We start from the raw sequence: 14,894 nt of genomic DNA on the forward strand, positions 1-14,894 counted from the left end.
TTGTTATTATTGTGCCCTTATGTTATTACTGTTAGGTCGGCTTGATTATATTGTGATCCCTTAGACTCCTATATATAGAAGGGAGGTTTAGTCATTTGTATCATCCAAGAATTGTTCATTTGTGTAATGTAAAGGAGGTTTCCCCCTCGAAGAGGCTGAATTCTAAGGCATTGATCTATCTTTTCTATCTTTTTGTGAGCTGGTTTCCTAACATTTGGTATCAGAGCTTTGGATTCTAGGGTTTCGTTGCTCCAAACAAGTCATCGTGGCATTTTCGCTATAACTTTTTTGCTGTAACATTTTAGAAGCTAAAAAAAAAACCATTTGAGCCAAAATCGTTCTAAACTTCGGGTCCGAATTTCAGAGCTTGTCTCACTATATTTTCGGAGATATGATCTGAGGAAGTTAGGGTTTTTGTAAACTCCCGAATTACATTCCAAACAAGTGACCTGGGGAAATTTATCATAACTTTTGTTCTGAGCATGAGATTTAAATTTCATAAGAAGTTTCGGAAAGAGAACGGCTTTTAGTTTTCTGTATATCAATTTCAGGTACTAAGGTCAAAACAGTGACATGTGGCACTTCGTACAAGTTTGCTCTACTGAACTAGTATATAATCAGGTCACCGTGGGAGATTTGGCATAATGCTTCCTTGGAGAATCCAATCTTGATCAGACTTGTGGGGTTAGAAAGAGGACTCAAAGGGCTATTGTAGGATGAGATTTCAGATATTCGAGATCCATAGTTACAGAGATACAACAGATTCAATATCGAGCTCTTACAAAGTGAAAAAAAGGTGTGTAGTTTTTTTAAAATTTTGCATAAGATTGGTTTGAAAAATTAGTTTGAAGGAATTCAAAGGGAATAGTGAAGAATTATTAGCATTAATTGATGCCCTGAAGAAAGAAAATGGAAACACCTAGTAAGAAACCTGAAAGCTCTAGCATGACTCGTGAAGAAGAGGAAGAAATGCAACATGATATATCAAAATTACAAGACCAAGTACAACAAATTTCACTCTCACAAAAGGTAACTGAAGCCAAGATGAATGGCGTGGAAGCTAATATGAATGGCATGCAAGTTAAGATGGATGGCATGGACGCTAAGATGAATGGCATGGACGCTAAGATGGAAGAATTGAAGATAAATTTGAATAAGTTGCTACAAGAAATGGTTACTAATGGTGAAAGGGTAGTAAAGGAAACTCATGATGAGAACAAAAGAAATGTTAATCATGATTTCATAGACTATAATGTTGGATTGAAGACCCACCATGTTCCAAAAATCGATATGAGGAAGTTTGATGGCAAGGATCCCAGAACATGGATACTACAGATGGAGCAATTTTTCGATCTCCATAATGTGCAAAACACACAAAAGGTACGTATTGCAACTTTATATTTGGAACCAAATCAGTTTGTATGGTATCGATGGCTTTGCTCTCGTAAACAAATTGTCACTTGGGCAATTTTTACAGAAGAAATGATAGCACATTATGAGGATACAAAAAGCAACACCTTTTTTAGCCAATTGATAAATCTCAAACAAAAGGGTTCAATGATGGAGCACATTGAGGACTTCCAAAAATTGAACATAAGGGTAAAAGATATTCCAGAGGAGCATAGGATTGATGTGTTCATAGGGACTTTAAAGGATAATATCCAACATGAGGTTCGCCTTTGGGAACCTAATTCATTGGAGAAGGCATTCAGGTTAGCAAGAAAAATGGAAAGCAAAATTATGGCAACCAGGAAGCCTACCACTCACAACTATAAATATGGAAGTGTTGTTGCCCCTAGCCTTCCACAACCTACAAGGTTGACACCACAACAATTGGAAGAAAAAAGAGCAAAAGGGCTTTGTTACAGTTGTGATAGCAAATACACTAAAGGTCATAAGTGTGCTGAGAAGAAATTATTCTACATAGATTGTGAAGAGGAGGAAGAAAATGAATAAGAAATGTCAAAAGAAGAGGATATACTCCAGGAACAAACCCTAGATAAAGAAGAAATGAATCTGACCATATCTTGTAATGCATTGGCTGGAATTACTACTCCTCAAACTATCAAGATAGAATGACATATCAAAAAGAAAAAGGTAATAGTGTTGATTGATTCAAGAAGTACCCATAATTTTGTTCATTGTAAGATAGCCAAGGAATTGAATTGCGTCCTATATCCAGCACCAGAGTGTCAAGTGATGGTTGCAAGTGGAGGAACCATAAATTGCTCTAGAAAGTGCCATAATATCAAGCTATCCATGGGAGAATATGTATTGAACTGACCAATTCTTTCCATTCCAATGGGTGGTGTTGATGTTGTACTAGGAGTCCAATGGCTACAATCCTTGGGTACAATAGCTTTTAATTTTCAAGAACTTTTCATGAAATTTTGTGCGGAAGGAAAGGAAGTTGAATTAAGGGGTATTGTAGGGAAATCGGGAAAGATAATCAACTATAATGGAATGACAAAGCTTCTAAATAAGGAACAACAAGGCGTAATTGCACAATTATGTTCCCTAGAGGTTCCCACATCAAAATCATCTATTTCTTTAGATCTCCAAAAAGTCTTGGACAATCATTCCAAGGTATTTGAGACTCCCAAAGGCCTCCCACGTATTCGTGATCATGATAATGTTATTCATTTGATTCCAGGAATTCTTCCTCCAAACATCAGGCCATACAAATATCCCTATGCCCAAAAGAGTGAAATTGAATGTATGGTTGCAGAAATGCTAGAGGATAGTATAATTCAACCTAGTCAAAGTTCTTTCTCTGCTCCAGTAGTATTGGTGCACAAGAAGGATGGATCATGGCGCATGTGTCCAGATTATAGGGAGCTCAACAAGCTCACTATTAAAGATAAATTTCCCATTCTTGTCATTGATGAATTATTAGATGAATTGCATGGATCAATTTACTTCACCAAATTGGATCTTCATTCAGGATATCATCAAATCAGAATGAAGACTAAAGACATTCTGAAAACAACATTTAGAACTCATGAGGGTCATTATGAATTTTTGGTCATGCCTTTTGGCCTTACCAATGCACCTTCTACATTTCAAGGTTTGATGAATTCCATTCTCAAACCCTTCCTTAGAAAATTTGTGTTAGTATTTTTTGATGATATACTAATATGTAGCAAGTCTTGGAAGGATCATGTTGAACATGTTGATAGGGTGCTCAAACTATTGAAGGAGAAACAATTATATGAAAAAAGATCCAAATGTTTCTTTGGAGTACAAGAGGTTGAATATCTGGGTCATATTGTATCTCATGAAGGTGTTAAGGTAGACCCTAGCAAAATTAAAGTCATTAATGAATGGAAAATCCCCACATCCATAAAGCATCTGCGAGGATTTCTCGGGTTGACAGGGTAGTATCACAAGTTTGTTAAGAATTATGGGAGAATAGTAGCACCTCTAACAACATTATTGAAGAAAGATGCATTTTCATGGACTCCAGAAGCAACAAAGGCCTTCGAACATCTTAAAGAGGCAATGTGCCAAGCACCGGTCTTAGCTACGCCGGACTTCACAAAAACCTTTATTATGGAATGTGATGCTTTAGGAAATGGAATTGGTGCTGTTTTAATGCAAGATGAAAGACCCATTGCTTTCGAAAGTCATCCAATCAAAGGAAAGTATTTACACAAAGCTATTTATGAGAAGGAAATGTTGGCAATACTACATGCACTTAAGAAATGGTGACCCTACCTAATGGGAAGACACTTCAAGGTAAAAATGGATCATGATAGTCTTAAATACTTTTTAGAACAAAGATTATCCTCTGAAGAGCAACAAAAATGGGTCACAGAGATGTTGGGTTATGACTTTGAAATCATCTACAAAAAAGGGAAGCAAAATGTTGTGGCAGATGCATGTAGAAATTTGAATAATTTAACACATATTCAACAGAGATTGTCCTGATCATGTACTATTGCAGAATACATACACAATACATAAGCTCCTCTACGTTGATCATCAATATAGCAGCATCAATAACAATAAAACATCAAGAGCATTCACACATTAACACAGTATGTAACCCGGGGAAAGCATCTCGCTAAAAACCCCAACTATCTGTATATTAATGATTGAGACCATGTAACATTACAAAGTACAATGCTTATCACAAGCAATCCAGTACCAGCTCCACCCGTTACACACAATACAACTAAGATCTGATCTCCAAATCTATTCCACTGCTTGCCTGCCTCCACTGCTCAATACCTGCTCAAGAATGAATGAGAATGGTTTACCAAACTCGTATTTCACCTCCAAATAATCACTCACACTGTGTTAGACGTGAGCAGAGGCTATAATACTGGGCAAATACACGAGCAAACTCATTGGCATACTCAATCCCTTGATTGTGCAAGATCTGATGCACAATTATAGTCACAACTGATAGCAATCTGATTCTCTAACACCTGTCCCTGCTGAACTGAACATGCACTGACATGCAACTGAGTTAACTGATGTATTCTATAGTTGTATTATGAGTTAATAATTAGTTTAACAACTCATCATTAGTCTATTTGCAGTTAGACTAACTACAACTAGTTTAACCAAGTCAAACTGAACACAACTCCATCAACTCCACCAAACTCAAATGATTGAGTTCTAACTGAAGTCATGCATGCAACAACTCAACTGACCCACAAAGAAAGCGTACTTCCTTCTGGCAGCTGCATGTGCCACATCTGTAGCTCAAACTGAAGTGCTCCAAGAGAATAAGATCAAGTTTATAGTCCAAATATTATTATGAGACAATAATATTTGACTTTTCTATTTTGGACAGCCAGTCTAAAAATAGACTTTGATCATTCCTGCTGTGATCACTCCTACTGTGGTCACTCCTACTGTGATCACTCATGCTGTGGTCACTCCTGCTGTGATCATCCCTGCTGGGATCCAAAAATAGAACTTGTGCCATAATTTTCCTGTGGGCCCACTTAGTGAAGGCGACTCTTTTCACTAAGCTCCATCATCTTGTTGAAATCTCAACAATGCACTCTCAAGAAAGGATGAGGATGTGGAAGTATTGTTGTGCGCCATTTCTATTATCCAACCAGATTGGATAAACAAAGCAAGGGATGAATGGAAGAATGACGAAGAAGTGTGGGTACTCATTCAAAAGTTACAACAAGATCCCAGTACATCTGATACATTTAGCTGGAAAAATGATTCGTTATGGTACAAAGATCGCTTATACCTATGTAAAAATTCCCAACTCAAACAAAAGATTCTTATGGAATTGCACACTTCTCCCTTAGGAGGGCACTCAGAATTTTTAAAAAATTACCACAGGGTTAAGAAGGAATTTTTTTGGGATGGCCTTAAATTGGATATTCAAAAGTTTGTGGCGGAATGTTTGGTTTGCCAACAAAATAAAGTTGAAACAATTAAGACCCCAGGTCTATTACAACATTTATCCATTCCAAGCTAACGTTGGGAGGAGGTTTTAAGGGATTTTATCACAGGTTTACCCAAGTCCGAAGGAAAGAGTGTCATCATTGTGGTAGTCGATAGACTTACCAAGTATGCACACTTTTGTGCATTATCGCATCCATTTAAAGTCAATACAGTTTCTACTGCATTTATGGAAACAATTCAAAAGCTACATGGAAACCCAAAGATTATTATAAGCGACAGGATCCAATTTTTAGTGGAAATTTTTGGACATAATTATTTTCTTGTCTTGGTACTAAGTTAGCTCATAGCTCATCTTATCATCCTCAATTTGATGGGCAAACTGAGATAGTAAACAAATGTTTGGAAGGATATCTTCGTTGCTTTGTATTTGATAAACAACCACAATGGGTCAAATGGTTGCCTCTGGCTCAACGGTGGTATAACACTTCCTTCCATATTGCAGCAAAAATGACCCCATTTATGGCACTTTATGGATATCATCCACCATCCATCACATCATATTTAAGAGAAAATTCTAAGTTTCAAGCAGTGGAACATCACATCGAGCATCAACAATAAGTTCTCCAACTCTTAAAGGATAACCTCCTGTTGGCGCAGAATAGAATGAAACAATAGGCAGATCAACATCGCAACGAAAGAAGTTTTGATGTAGGTGACTGGGTATTCCTACGGCTACAACCATATAAACAAATGTCCCTCAAGCAAGCTAAGAAGGATAACAAATTATCACCAAAGTATTATGGTTCGTACAAGGTGTTGCAAAAGATTGGTACTATGGCATACAATTGGAGCTTCCTGCAGCTTCCCGAGTGCACCCAGTTTTCCATGTTTCATGTTTAAAGAAGATTATAGGTGACAAGCTCCCAGTTCAAACAATATTTTCAGAACTTGACGAGGAAGGAAAAATAATATTGCAACTGGAAGCAGTCACAAAAACAAGAACTTGACAGCCACGAAATCGATCAATTTCAGAGTATCTCATCAAGTGGAAGAACTTATCCGTTGAAGATTCCACATGGGAGGATGAGAATTTTATACAGAAGCATCCAAAACTACTCAAGCGTTGAGGACAACGCTTTTCGAAAGGAGAGGGGCATGTTAGGTCACTATAATACTAGTGATTCCCCCATGACTATTGTCATTGTATCCCTTATTGTTATTCTTGTGCCCCTATTGTCCCCATATTGTTATTAGTGTGCCCTGTAGAAACCCACTATTGTTATTGTTGTGCCCTTATGTTATTACTGTTAGGTTGACTTGATTATATTGTGACCCCTTAGACTCCTATATATAGAAGGGAGGTTTAGTCATTTGTATCATCCAAGAATTGTTCATTTGTGTAATGTAAAGGAGGTTGCCCCCTCGAAGAGGCTGAATTATAAGGGGTTGATCTATATTTTCTATCTTTTTGTGAGTTGGTTTCCTAACAGAGCCTCCCTCCAGTATTAATCAACTACAAAGCTCTTCACATTACATGAGGTGGAGATTGGAATTAAGAAGCTGAAAACAGGAAAGGCAAAGGACTTGGTTGAGCTTCAAGCAGAGTATCCAAAGCATTCTACCATGGATCATGGTATCACATTGAGACACATTGTTGAAAAGGTTTGGGAGGACAAAGAAGAAGCATTCTGCTGCTTTGTTGACTTCAAAAAGGCATTTGACATAGTCCCTAGAGATAAGTTGTGGTGTAGAATGGAAGAACTTGAAATTCCTTTGCATTATAGAGTTGTTGTCCATAGACTTTATGAAGAAGTGAAAGTCAAAATTAGAACCTCAGCAGGTATTTCAGAAAGCTTTAGAAGTGACATTGGAGTCAAGCAAGGTTGCCCTCTATCTCCTACTCTTTTTGGCTTATATATTGATAAACTAGAAGAGTGGATAAATCTGCAAGGTGGAGATGGTGTTCAATTGAGGGAGTTTGTGATAAAGCTTTTTTTATATGCAGATGATCTTGTATTGATTTCTAAATCGGTCCATGGATTGCAAATGCACCTATATGCCCTTGAGCATTTTTGTAGAGAAGTGGGGATGCAAGTCAATACTAGCAAGACCAAAATAATGATTTTCTCTAATAAAAGGAAGCAGAGCCAACATACGTTCTTCTTTGAAGGTAACATTCTTGAAGAAGTAAATGAGTACAAGTACCTCGGGATTGATTTCAACAACAAAATTAATTGGGAGGACTGTAGAAAGAAGAGAATTTAGGAGGGTGGAAAGCATTATATGCTCTTCAAATAGATGTAGAGAGGCAGAGTTATGGGATTGGAAAATGACTAAAACACGTTTTGGACTCGTAGTTTGTCCAGTGATGCTATATGGTTGTGAATTGTGGGGTAGCAGCACCCCTGTCTCAAAATGGAAACAAATTGAGAAAATCAAAAAATGCTTGATCATGAGCAAGTTCAAAATAAAAAAATTCTGTATGTTATAAGATAGTGTTGAGTGAAATAGGAGCAACTCCCATCAAAGCAATTGCTATGGTGCGTCTCATAAGATATCTAAAAAGAATTGAGCAAATGGGAGTAGGTAGATGGCCTAATGTTATCTTCAATGAAGGCGTGAGTAAAAGAAAGAAAACATGGGTGAAACAAAACTACATATGGATGCAAAAATGGAATATCTACCTCAATGCATATCCCATAAATAGCAAGGAGCTAAAGAATTTTGTTATGGAGAAGTTTCGTAAATGGGTGTGGGGAAAGAGTTGGGTAGAAAGAAGAAGTACTACATTGAGGAATTCAACCCTACGTGTGATCTACAACAAAAAGAGTTCATTGGAGCTAGCATTCTGTGGAGGGCAACGGTTCTTATTTCTCAATTAAGAACCGATTCGCATCAACTTCGGTGTGAAACAGGATGATGGAAAAGGCCTAAAGAAGCTTGGGAAGAATGAGTGTGTACATTTTGCACGTTTGGGGCAGTGGAATCGGAAAAACATTTCATTTTGGAATGTGATGCATTCAAAGACATCAAAGAAAGTTATGGGAATATGCTAGCATCAGTTTCTTGGCATTGTCTTTTCAGTGATGGGATTGTTGGAAAGTTGGGTTAGCTCATCATCAATTTGAACAAGAAAAGGATTGAATTGCAAAAGACGAAAAGCAGGGAACTAATAGTCCCATAGACTATTTTTAGTCTCGTGGACGTTAAAATATCATTTCATTTCAAGATTTGTATGAGAAATAGAGCTATGATTATATAGTGGTTTTTGTAGAAGGATATTCTCAATAACTTAATTTAATTGTTGCATTGCAATAAACTAAAACTTAATAAAATATAATATTTATACTATTATGTAATTTTTCATGTATAAAACAATTTTAACCATTTTTTGGTTTAGCCTTTGCATATTAACTCCATTATTTTTACAATGTAATATCTGAGGACAAATTGGACATTTAAACTCATATATCATTTGTAAAGAATGGTAAAAATGTGTCGCAAAAAATATCCAACATTCAAGTGGCAGTTTCGAGCATCACTAAAAATATGTTAAAGTAAGTGGAAATGTTCTTTTTTAAATAGTGGAAAAATCTATCATAACTCAGTTGTCAAACCAACAACGGGACAACCATCACGGGTTGTTATCCGCAAATGCAAGCTAACTCATCACTGTTATTCAAGAAAAACCACACCACCAGGAATTACACACTAATGGTCCATAAGGGGGTATGCTTTCACTCTTGCCAAATGCCGCTCGGTCTTGGGCCGTTAACCTGTTTCCTTATGTCTGAGAAAAACGATTTCTTAGCCAAACAAAAACAATTTTAAGACATACTCCAAACCCCTAAGATGTTCTTTCAAATAAACTTTATTTTTATAATATTTATTTTGAAAATTATAAATTATATTTCATTCTAAAATTAAACTTTAAAAAAATTGTATATAATAAAATAGAACCTTGCTTTCATATTCATACTATTAAAACCCAACTTTTATAAAATGTATAAATCTAATTTTAAATAAACTAAATATAATTAAAAAAATAACTTCTCACTAAAATAACCTTTTTCATATTTTCCAACCACTAAAAAAATATACTTTACATGTAAAAAAATAATTTTAATGAACATAAATCATAAATTTATTAAAATACTTAAATAAATCAATTTATTAAAATACTTAAATAAATCATAACATTTTCAATGCTCATAAAAAGATATAAATCTCGCAAAATTGTTTTTAAAATTATATATATATATATATATATATATATGGAAATAGTTAGGGTTTTTTAATTAATTTCAATATGGATTCAAGGTCGTAACTTTTTACATTTAAAATAATATTTTTTTCAAACAAGTTCAAATTTATTCAATAAAAAATTAAAGTACTTTTTCCACCGTTTACATATCATAACTCTAAGATGATACTGTTTATAAACTTTCCAAAAACGCCTAGCACAAATACATATTTACAAAACATATATAATAACCAAAAGCAAGCTAGCGTGAACTATTTAGACTAGATTCCACGTTGACTTTTTCAGTGTTCGCGTTATTTTGACTTAACAGTAGTCACAACCTCTATCGCCACCACAACATCCTTCATTAGCACATTAGAAGCCATTATCAGTTGATCCTCTGTCACCTCACTCCCGTCATATTTGGTACTCGCTGCTAATGCACCTTTCCCATTCAAAGATTCCATTCGAGCCATATGAAGTTCCAACAAATCGTTTTTCAGTTGGAGTCTTTCCATCTTGGTTTGTAAGAGGCCAATTTTCAGGTTCAACAAAGCCAATTTGACTTAGAATTTGATAGTACCCCTCTCCCCCTGTTTAGATAATAATGATAGAATATATTCCATGGTGGCCATAAGATAGTCTAGATGCTGGCTAAACTGCTCCTTCTCACTGTCAATCGATCGCTCCATGAAGACACTAAATCAACCCTCCTCTTTCTTTACAAAGTTTTTAATGAGCCCAAGCCAAACTTCTACCAAAACACTGAGGAGCGACTTCGCTTTATAGCACATGCCATCTTTATCCACTCCATCAATTCGCTCGCAATTTACAGAGTAATAAAAGAACATGTACATTCTTTAGACTGAGAATTCAAGATTAATATTAAAGACCCTGCTGATTGCACCCTTCACCATTGAAGGTCGATACACTCTAGACATGCCTACAATTCCTCGATTATGTAAACACTATCCATCATTTTCCTCCTGTATTTATTAAGGGATCGAGTCGCCTTCCATTTGTCCTTGGCCTTGCTTGGGATCACATAGACTGGACAAGTGTACATACTAATCCATGTCCTGTCAAACAAGGGGAGCCACCAAAAACACTATGAAGAGGATTAGTGGGATCTAAGAACCAAACTACAGGCTGACATTAGGCCATCATCTGCCCACCTTATTAATCACTCCTTAATTCTTTTGCAATGTTCTAATATACAAGAAATCTGATTAATGTTTGAGAGCTTCATGGTAAAGGTTTAAATACTCCACCTCTTTCATCTTGTACAAAAATGCCTTGTTCCAGGGATACTCCTTTGTTTGCCAATACGTCTGCCTTGAAGTTGAGGTGCCTCTTGATATGATAGAATTTAACAAGTCTCAATTTTTTCTAGTTGCAAGCTTATTCTATGAAGAATTGAGGACTAAGCTTGATTATCAATCTCTTTGAGCTTACACACTTTGGTGGATGACTATCATCGAATCTCCTAACCGTGTCAGCTGTCGAATTCTTCTTGAGAGAGCCAATTCTAACCCCTACCACATAGGTAGAAATTTAGCTTGATTATTAGTAGCACTTCCCAAACTCCATGCATAATTAATCTTTATTTCTTCATTAAAATAAAAGCTAACTTCTCTCACTCCTACCTCCCCTATCTATATAAAAAATATTAATAAATATAATTGATTTTTTAAAATTATAATATATTTGAAATATTTTATTAAAACATAAAATATATTTTTTCCAATTTACTTTAAAATTTAAAATATATATCTTTTAATCTTACAATTTTTTAAAATTTTGAAAAACAATATTTACAATATTTCTAAATTCATATAATAATAATTTAGTGGAAGTAGGACCATTCTATTGTATTGAAAAAATTCAATATTTTGAAGAAAAGAGAATAACTATCATCAATTATATTAAAAAAAAAACATATATATAAAATTTTATTATCCAAAATGAGAAGTGATTCTTCCTTTCAAATTTTGCTCCATGTGATGACTGCTTGCTTTGGTTCCAAACTACCATATGAGCCTAACCTGTTTAGAATTATTGTCTTTGGTTGCGTTAGCTGGATGTTTACGAGAGGTTCATGATCCACATACAGGGACCCGAGAGCCGTAAAATTTGAACTTACATTTCTACCAGCATTCTACATTGAAGGGACTGCTAATCATAATTGGAGCAATTGGTAGTCATGGATGAATTGGAAGGGCAGGCATGATTGTGAAGACGCAGAAGATATCTGTATTGAAAAATCACAGGCAATCAACTCATCTACTCGAACTTGCAAGCTTTCAACTGTGGAATTGGTCCATAAATGCACATAAAAACATCGGATATGGTATTTCAATGGTCGCCATTTCGGCTGACATAAACCCAAGTGGAAACCATGGTTATGAGCAAGAAACAATAACCAATAATACATTGTGCCAAGAGAGGAGATTGGAAAAGGCGCTCAACATCCTGCATTTTATGGATCGTTTAGGCGTTCGTGCGGATTCAAGTATTTACGTGCATCTCCTTCAGGGTTGTGTGAAGACGAAGGCACTTGCAGAGGGCAGGAGAGTCCATGCTCACATGATAAAAAACGGATTCGAGCCTGATAGATATCTAGAGAACAGGCTTGTCAACATGTATGCAAAATGTGGTGTTCTGGTTGATGCACGCAAACTGTTTGACAAAAGTACTCAACGAGATATCGTCTCATGGAACGCCATAATTGCGGGATATGTTCAACATGGGTTTAGAGAAGAAGCTCTGAAGCTTTTGTGTGAAATGGAAGAGATGGGCATGAGGCCAAGCCCATTTACATTTGCCATTATACTCAGAGCATGTTCTGGATTGGCAGCTCTGGAAGAGGGTAAACAGGTTCATGCACGTATCAGTAAGATTGGGCTTGAAACTGATGTGTTTTTGGGAAATACACTCGTTGATGTTTATGCAAAATGTGGAAGTTTAGAGGATGCATGCCAAGTGTTTGACAGAATGTGCTGCCCAAATGTCGTTTCATGGAGTGCAATGATTGCAGGCTATGCTCGGAAGGGGTATTGCTTGGAGTCTTTTCAGCTCTTTAAACAGATGCAATGGGCAGGTATTAATGGTAACGAGTTCACTTACACCAGCCTTCTTAGCGCCTGTGCTAATTCAGAAGCTTTGAGACAGGGTGGGCAGATCCATTGCCATGTCATTAAAACAGGATTTGAACCATATATGTCTGTAGGGAATGCTCTGATTACAATGTATGCTAAATGCGGGAGCCTGGATATTGCACGTGAAGTGTTTGATGAGATGCCAATGCAAGGTTTTCTGTCATGGAATGCTATTGTAGCAGGTTACGCACTTAATGGGGATGGTGAGGCAGCTTTGGAACTTTTTCGCCAAGGACAATCTCCAGATATGAAGCCGAATGAGTTCACCTTTAGTAGTGTTCTTAGGGCATGTACTAGCCTTAACACACTAGGACTGGGAAAGCAGGTTCATGCCCACATTTTTAGAACAGGATTCGATCGAGATAAATTTGTGGCTAGTTCCCTTGTTGATATGTATCTGAAATGTGGGAAACTAGAAGATGCACGTCATGTCTTTGTGAAAATAAGTAAAAAAGATACTGTCTTGTGGACAGCAATGATTGCAGGATATGCTCAGCAGGGGCAAGGCGAGGCTGCACTGAGTTTCTTTTGCCACATGCGGCAAGATGGTGACATGCCAAATCAGTTCACGTTCACCAGCCTTTTTAGGGCATGCGCAGGCTTAGCTGCTCTGGAACAAGGCAAACAGGTCCATGCATACACAATAAAAACTGGAATTGAGTCGGATGTTTTTGTTGGGAGTGCTCTTGTTGACATGTATGGTAAATGTGGAAGCATAGAGGATTCATACACAATTTTCTGCACACTTCCTGAACGCAATGTTGTATCGTGGACTGCAATGATTGTGGGATATGCTCAGCATGGGTATGGTAAGGAAGCTCTCCAACATTTCCGAAAGATGCAAGAGGAAGACGTGAAACCTAACTATATTACATTTGTGGGTGTCCTTTCTGCATGCAACCATGTTGGCCTTGTGGAAGAAGCTCGTTACTACTTTGATTCCATGAGTGCTGATTATAATATCATCCCCAGAATGGAGCACTATGCCTGCATGGTTGACCTCCTTGGCCGTGCTGGCCATCTTGATGAGGCAGAGGACTTTATCAATAAAATGTCCGCAAAGCCTGGAGCTTTGGTATGGCAAACACTTCTGGGTGCCTGTAGAATTTATGGCAACATGGAGGTAGGAAGACGTGTGGCAGAATGTCTTCTTGAGTTGGAGCCACAAGACTCTGGAACATACGTGTTATTATCAAATATTTATGCTGCAGCTGGAAGATGGGCTGATGTAGCAAATGTGAGGAAATTGATGAAAGAGAGGGGAGTGAAAAAGGAGCCAGGACACAGTTGGATTGAGGTCAAGAACCATGTCCATGTGTTTGTTGCAGAAGATAAGTCACATCCACAGACTGAAGATATTTACGCAATGGTAGACAGATTGAGTGGTCAAATGAAAGCTGCAGGGTATGTTCCTGACACAAACTTTGTGCTACATGATGTGGAGCAGGAGCAGAAGGAACACTTTCTATTCCACCACAGTGAGAAGCTGGCCATTGCTTTTGGTCTGATCAGCACACATCCGGGTACTCCTATCAGAATTTTTAAAAACCTTCGTGTCTGTGGTGACTGTCATACAGCATCTAAGTTCATAACTCAGATTGCTGGGCGAGAGATTATTGTAAGGGATTCAAATCGATTCCATCATTTCAAGGATGGCCTGTGTACTTGTGGGGACTATTGGTGACTCTCAGCTGAATGTCCAATAATCTGAGAATGCATATCGTTCTCTTGGTGGGCAAAAACGGGGCACACTTATGTTTCAAGTCAACAATTGTCTGAATGGTACTTTATTATTCATGCCTTAACTTCGTATGAACTATTTGTGAATATTGCTATTGCTTAATCTTCCACTTCGTCATCCTCTTATATTCTCATTTCAGCACTAATTCTGTGGCAAATCATTTCTCCTGGCATGTACCAAAGAAATGGAAATCATAACTGAGTAGCTTCCTGGAGTAATTCGAAGAGTTCTTAAACTGCAATGAATAAATGGAGCAGCACACATATTATCTGGAGAGGTTTGGATCAAGGATAATAGAGACATTTGGGTGAAACAAAGTTGTGATTGGAATATGCCACAGCGGAGATGGCACAATAGCCTTTCCTTGAAAACA

General features: G+C 37.0%; 1 pseudogene; it reads left to right on the top strand.

Annotated features, from left to right (window-relative positions):
* The first annotated feature begins 11,598 nt into the window (after nucleotides 1-11,598).
* LOC149235925 (putative pentatricopeptide repeat-containing protein At3g13770, mitochondrial pseudogene) lies at nucleotides 11,599-14,529 on the top strand (annotated as a pseudogene).
* The last annotated feature ends 365 nt before the right edge of the window (nucleotides 14,530-14,894 follow it).

Source organism: Pinus tabuliformis, chromosome 8, assembly GCF_031772625.1.
Source record: "Pinus tabuliformis cultivar Carrire ecotype Pingquan chromosome 8, CPIR1, whole genome shotgun sequence".
In the NCBI taxonomy this organism is placed as follows: Eukaryota; Viridiplantae; Streptophyta; class Pinopsida; order Pinales; family Pinaceae; genus Pinus; species Pinus tabuliformis.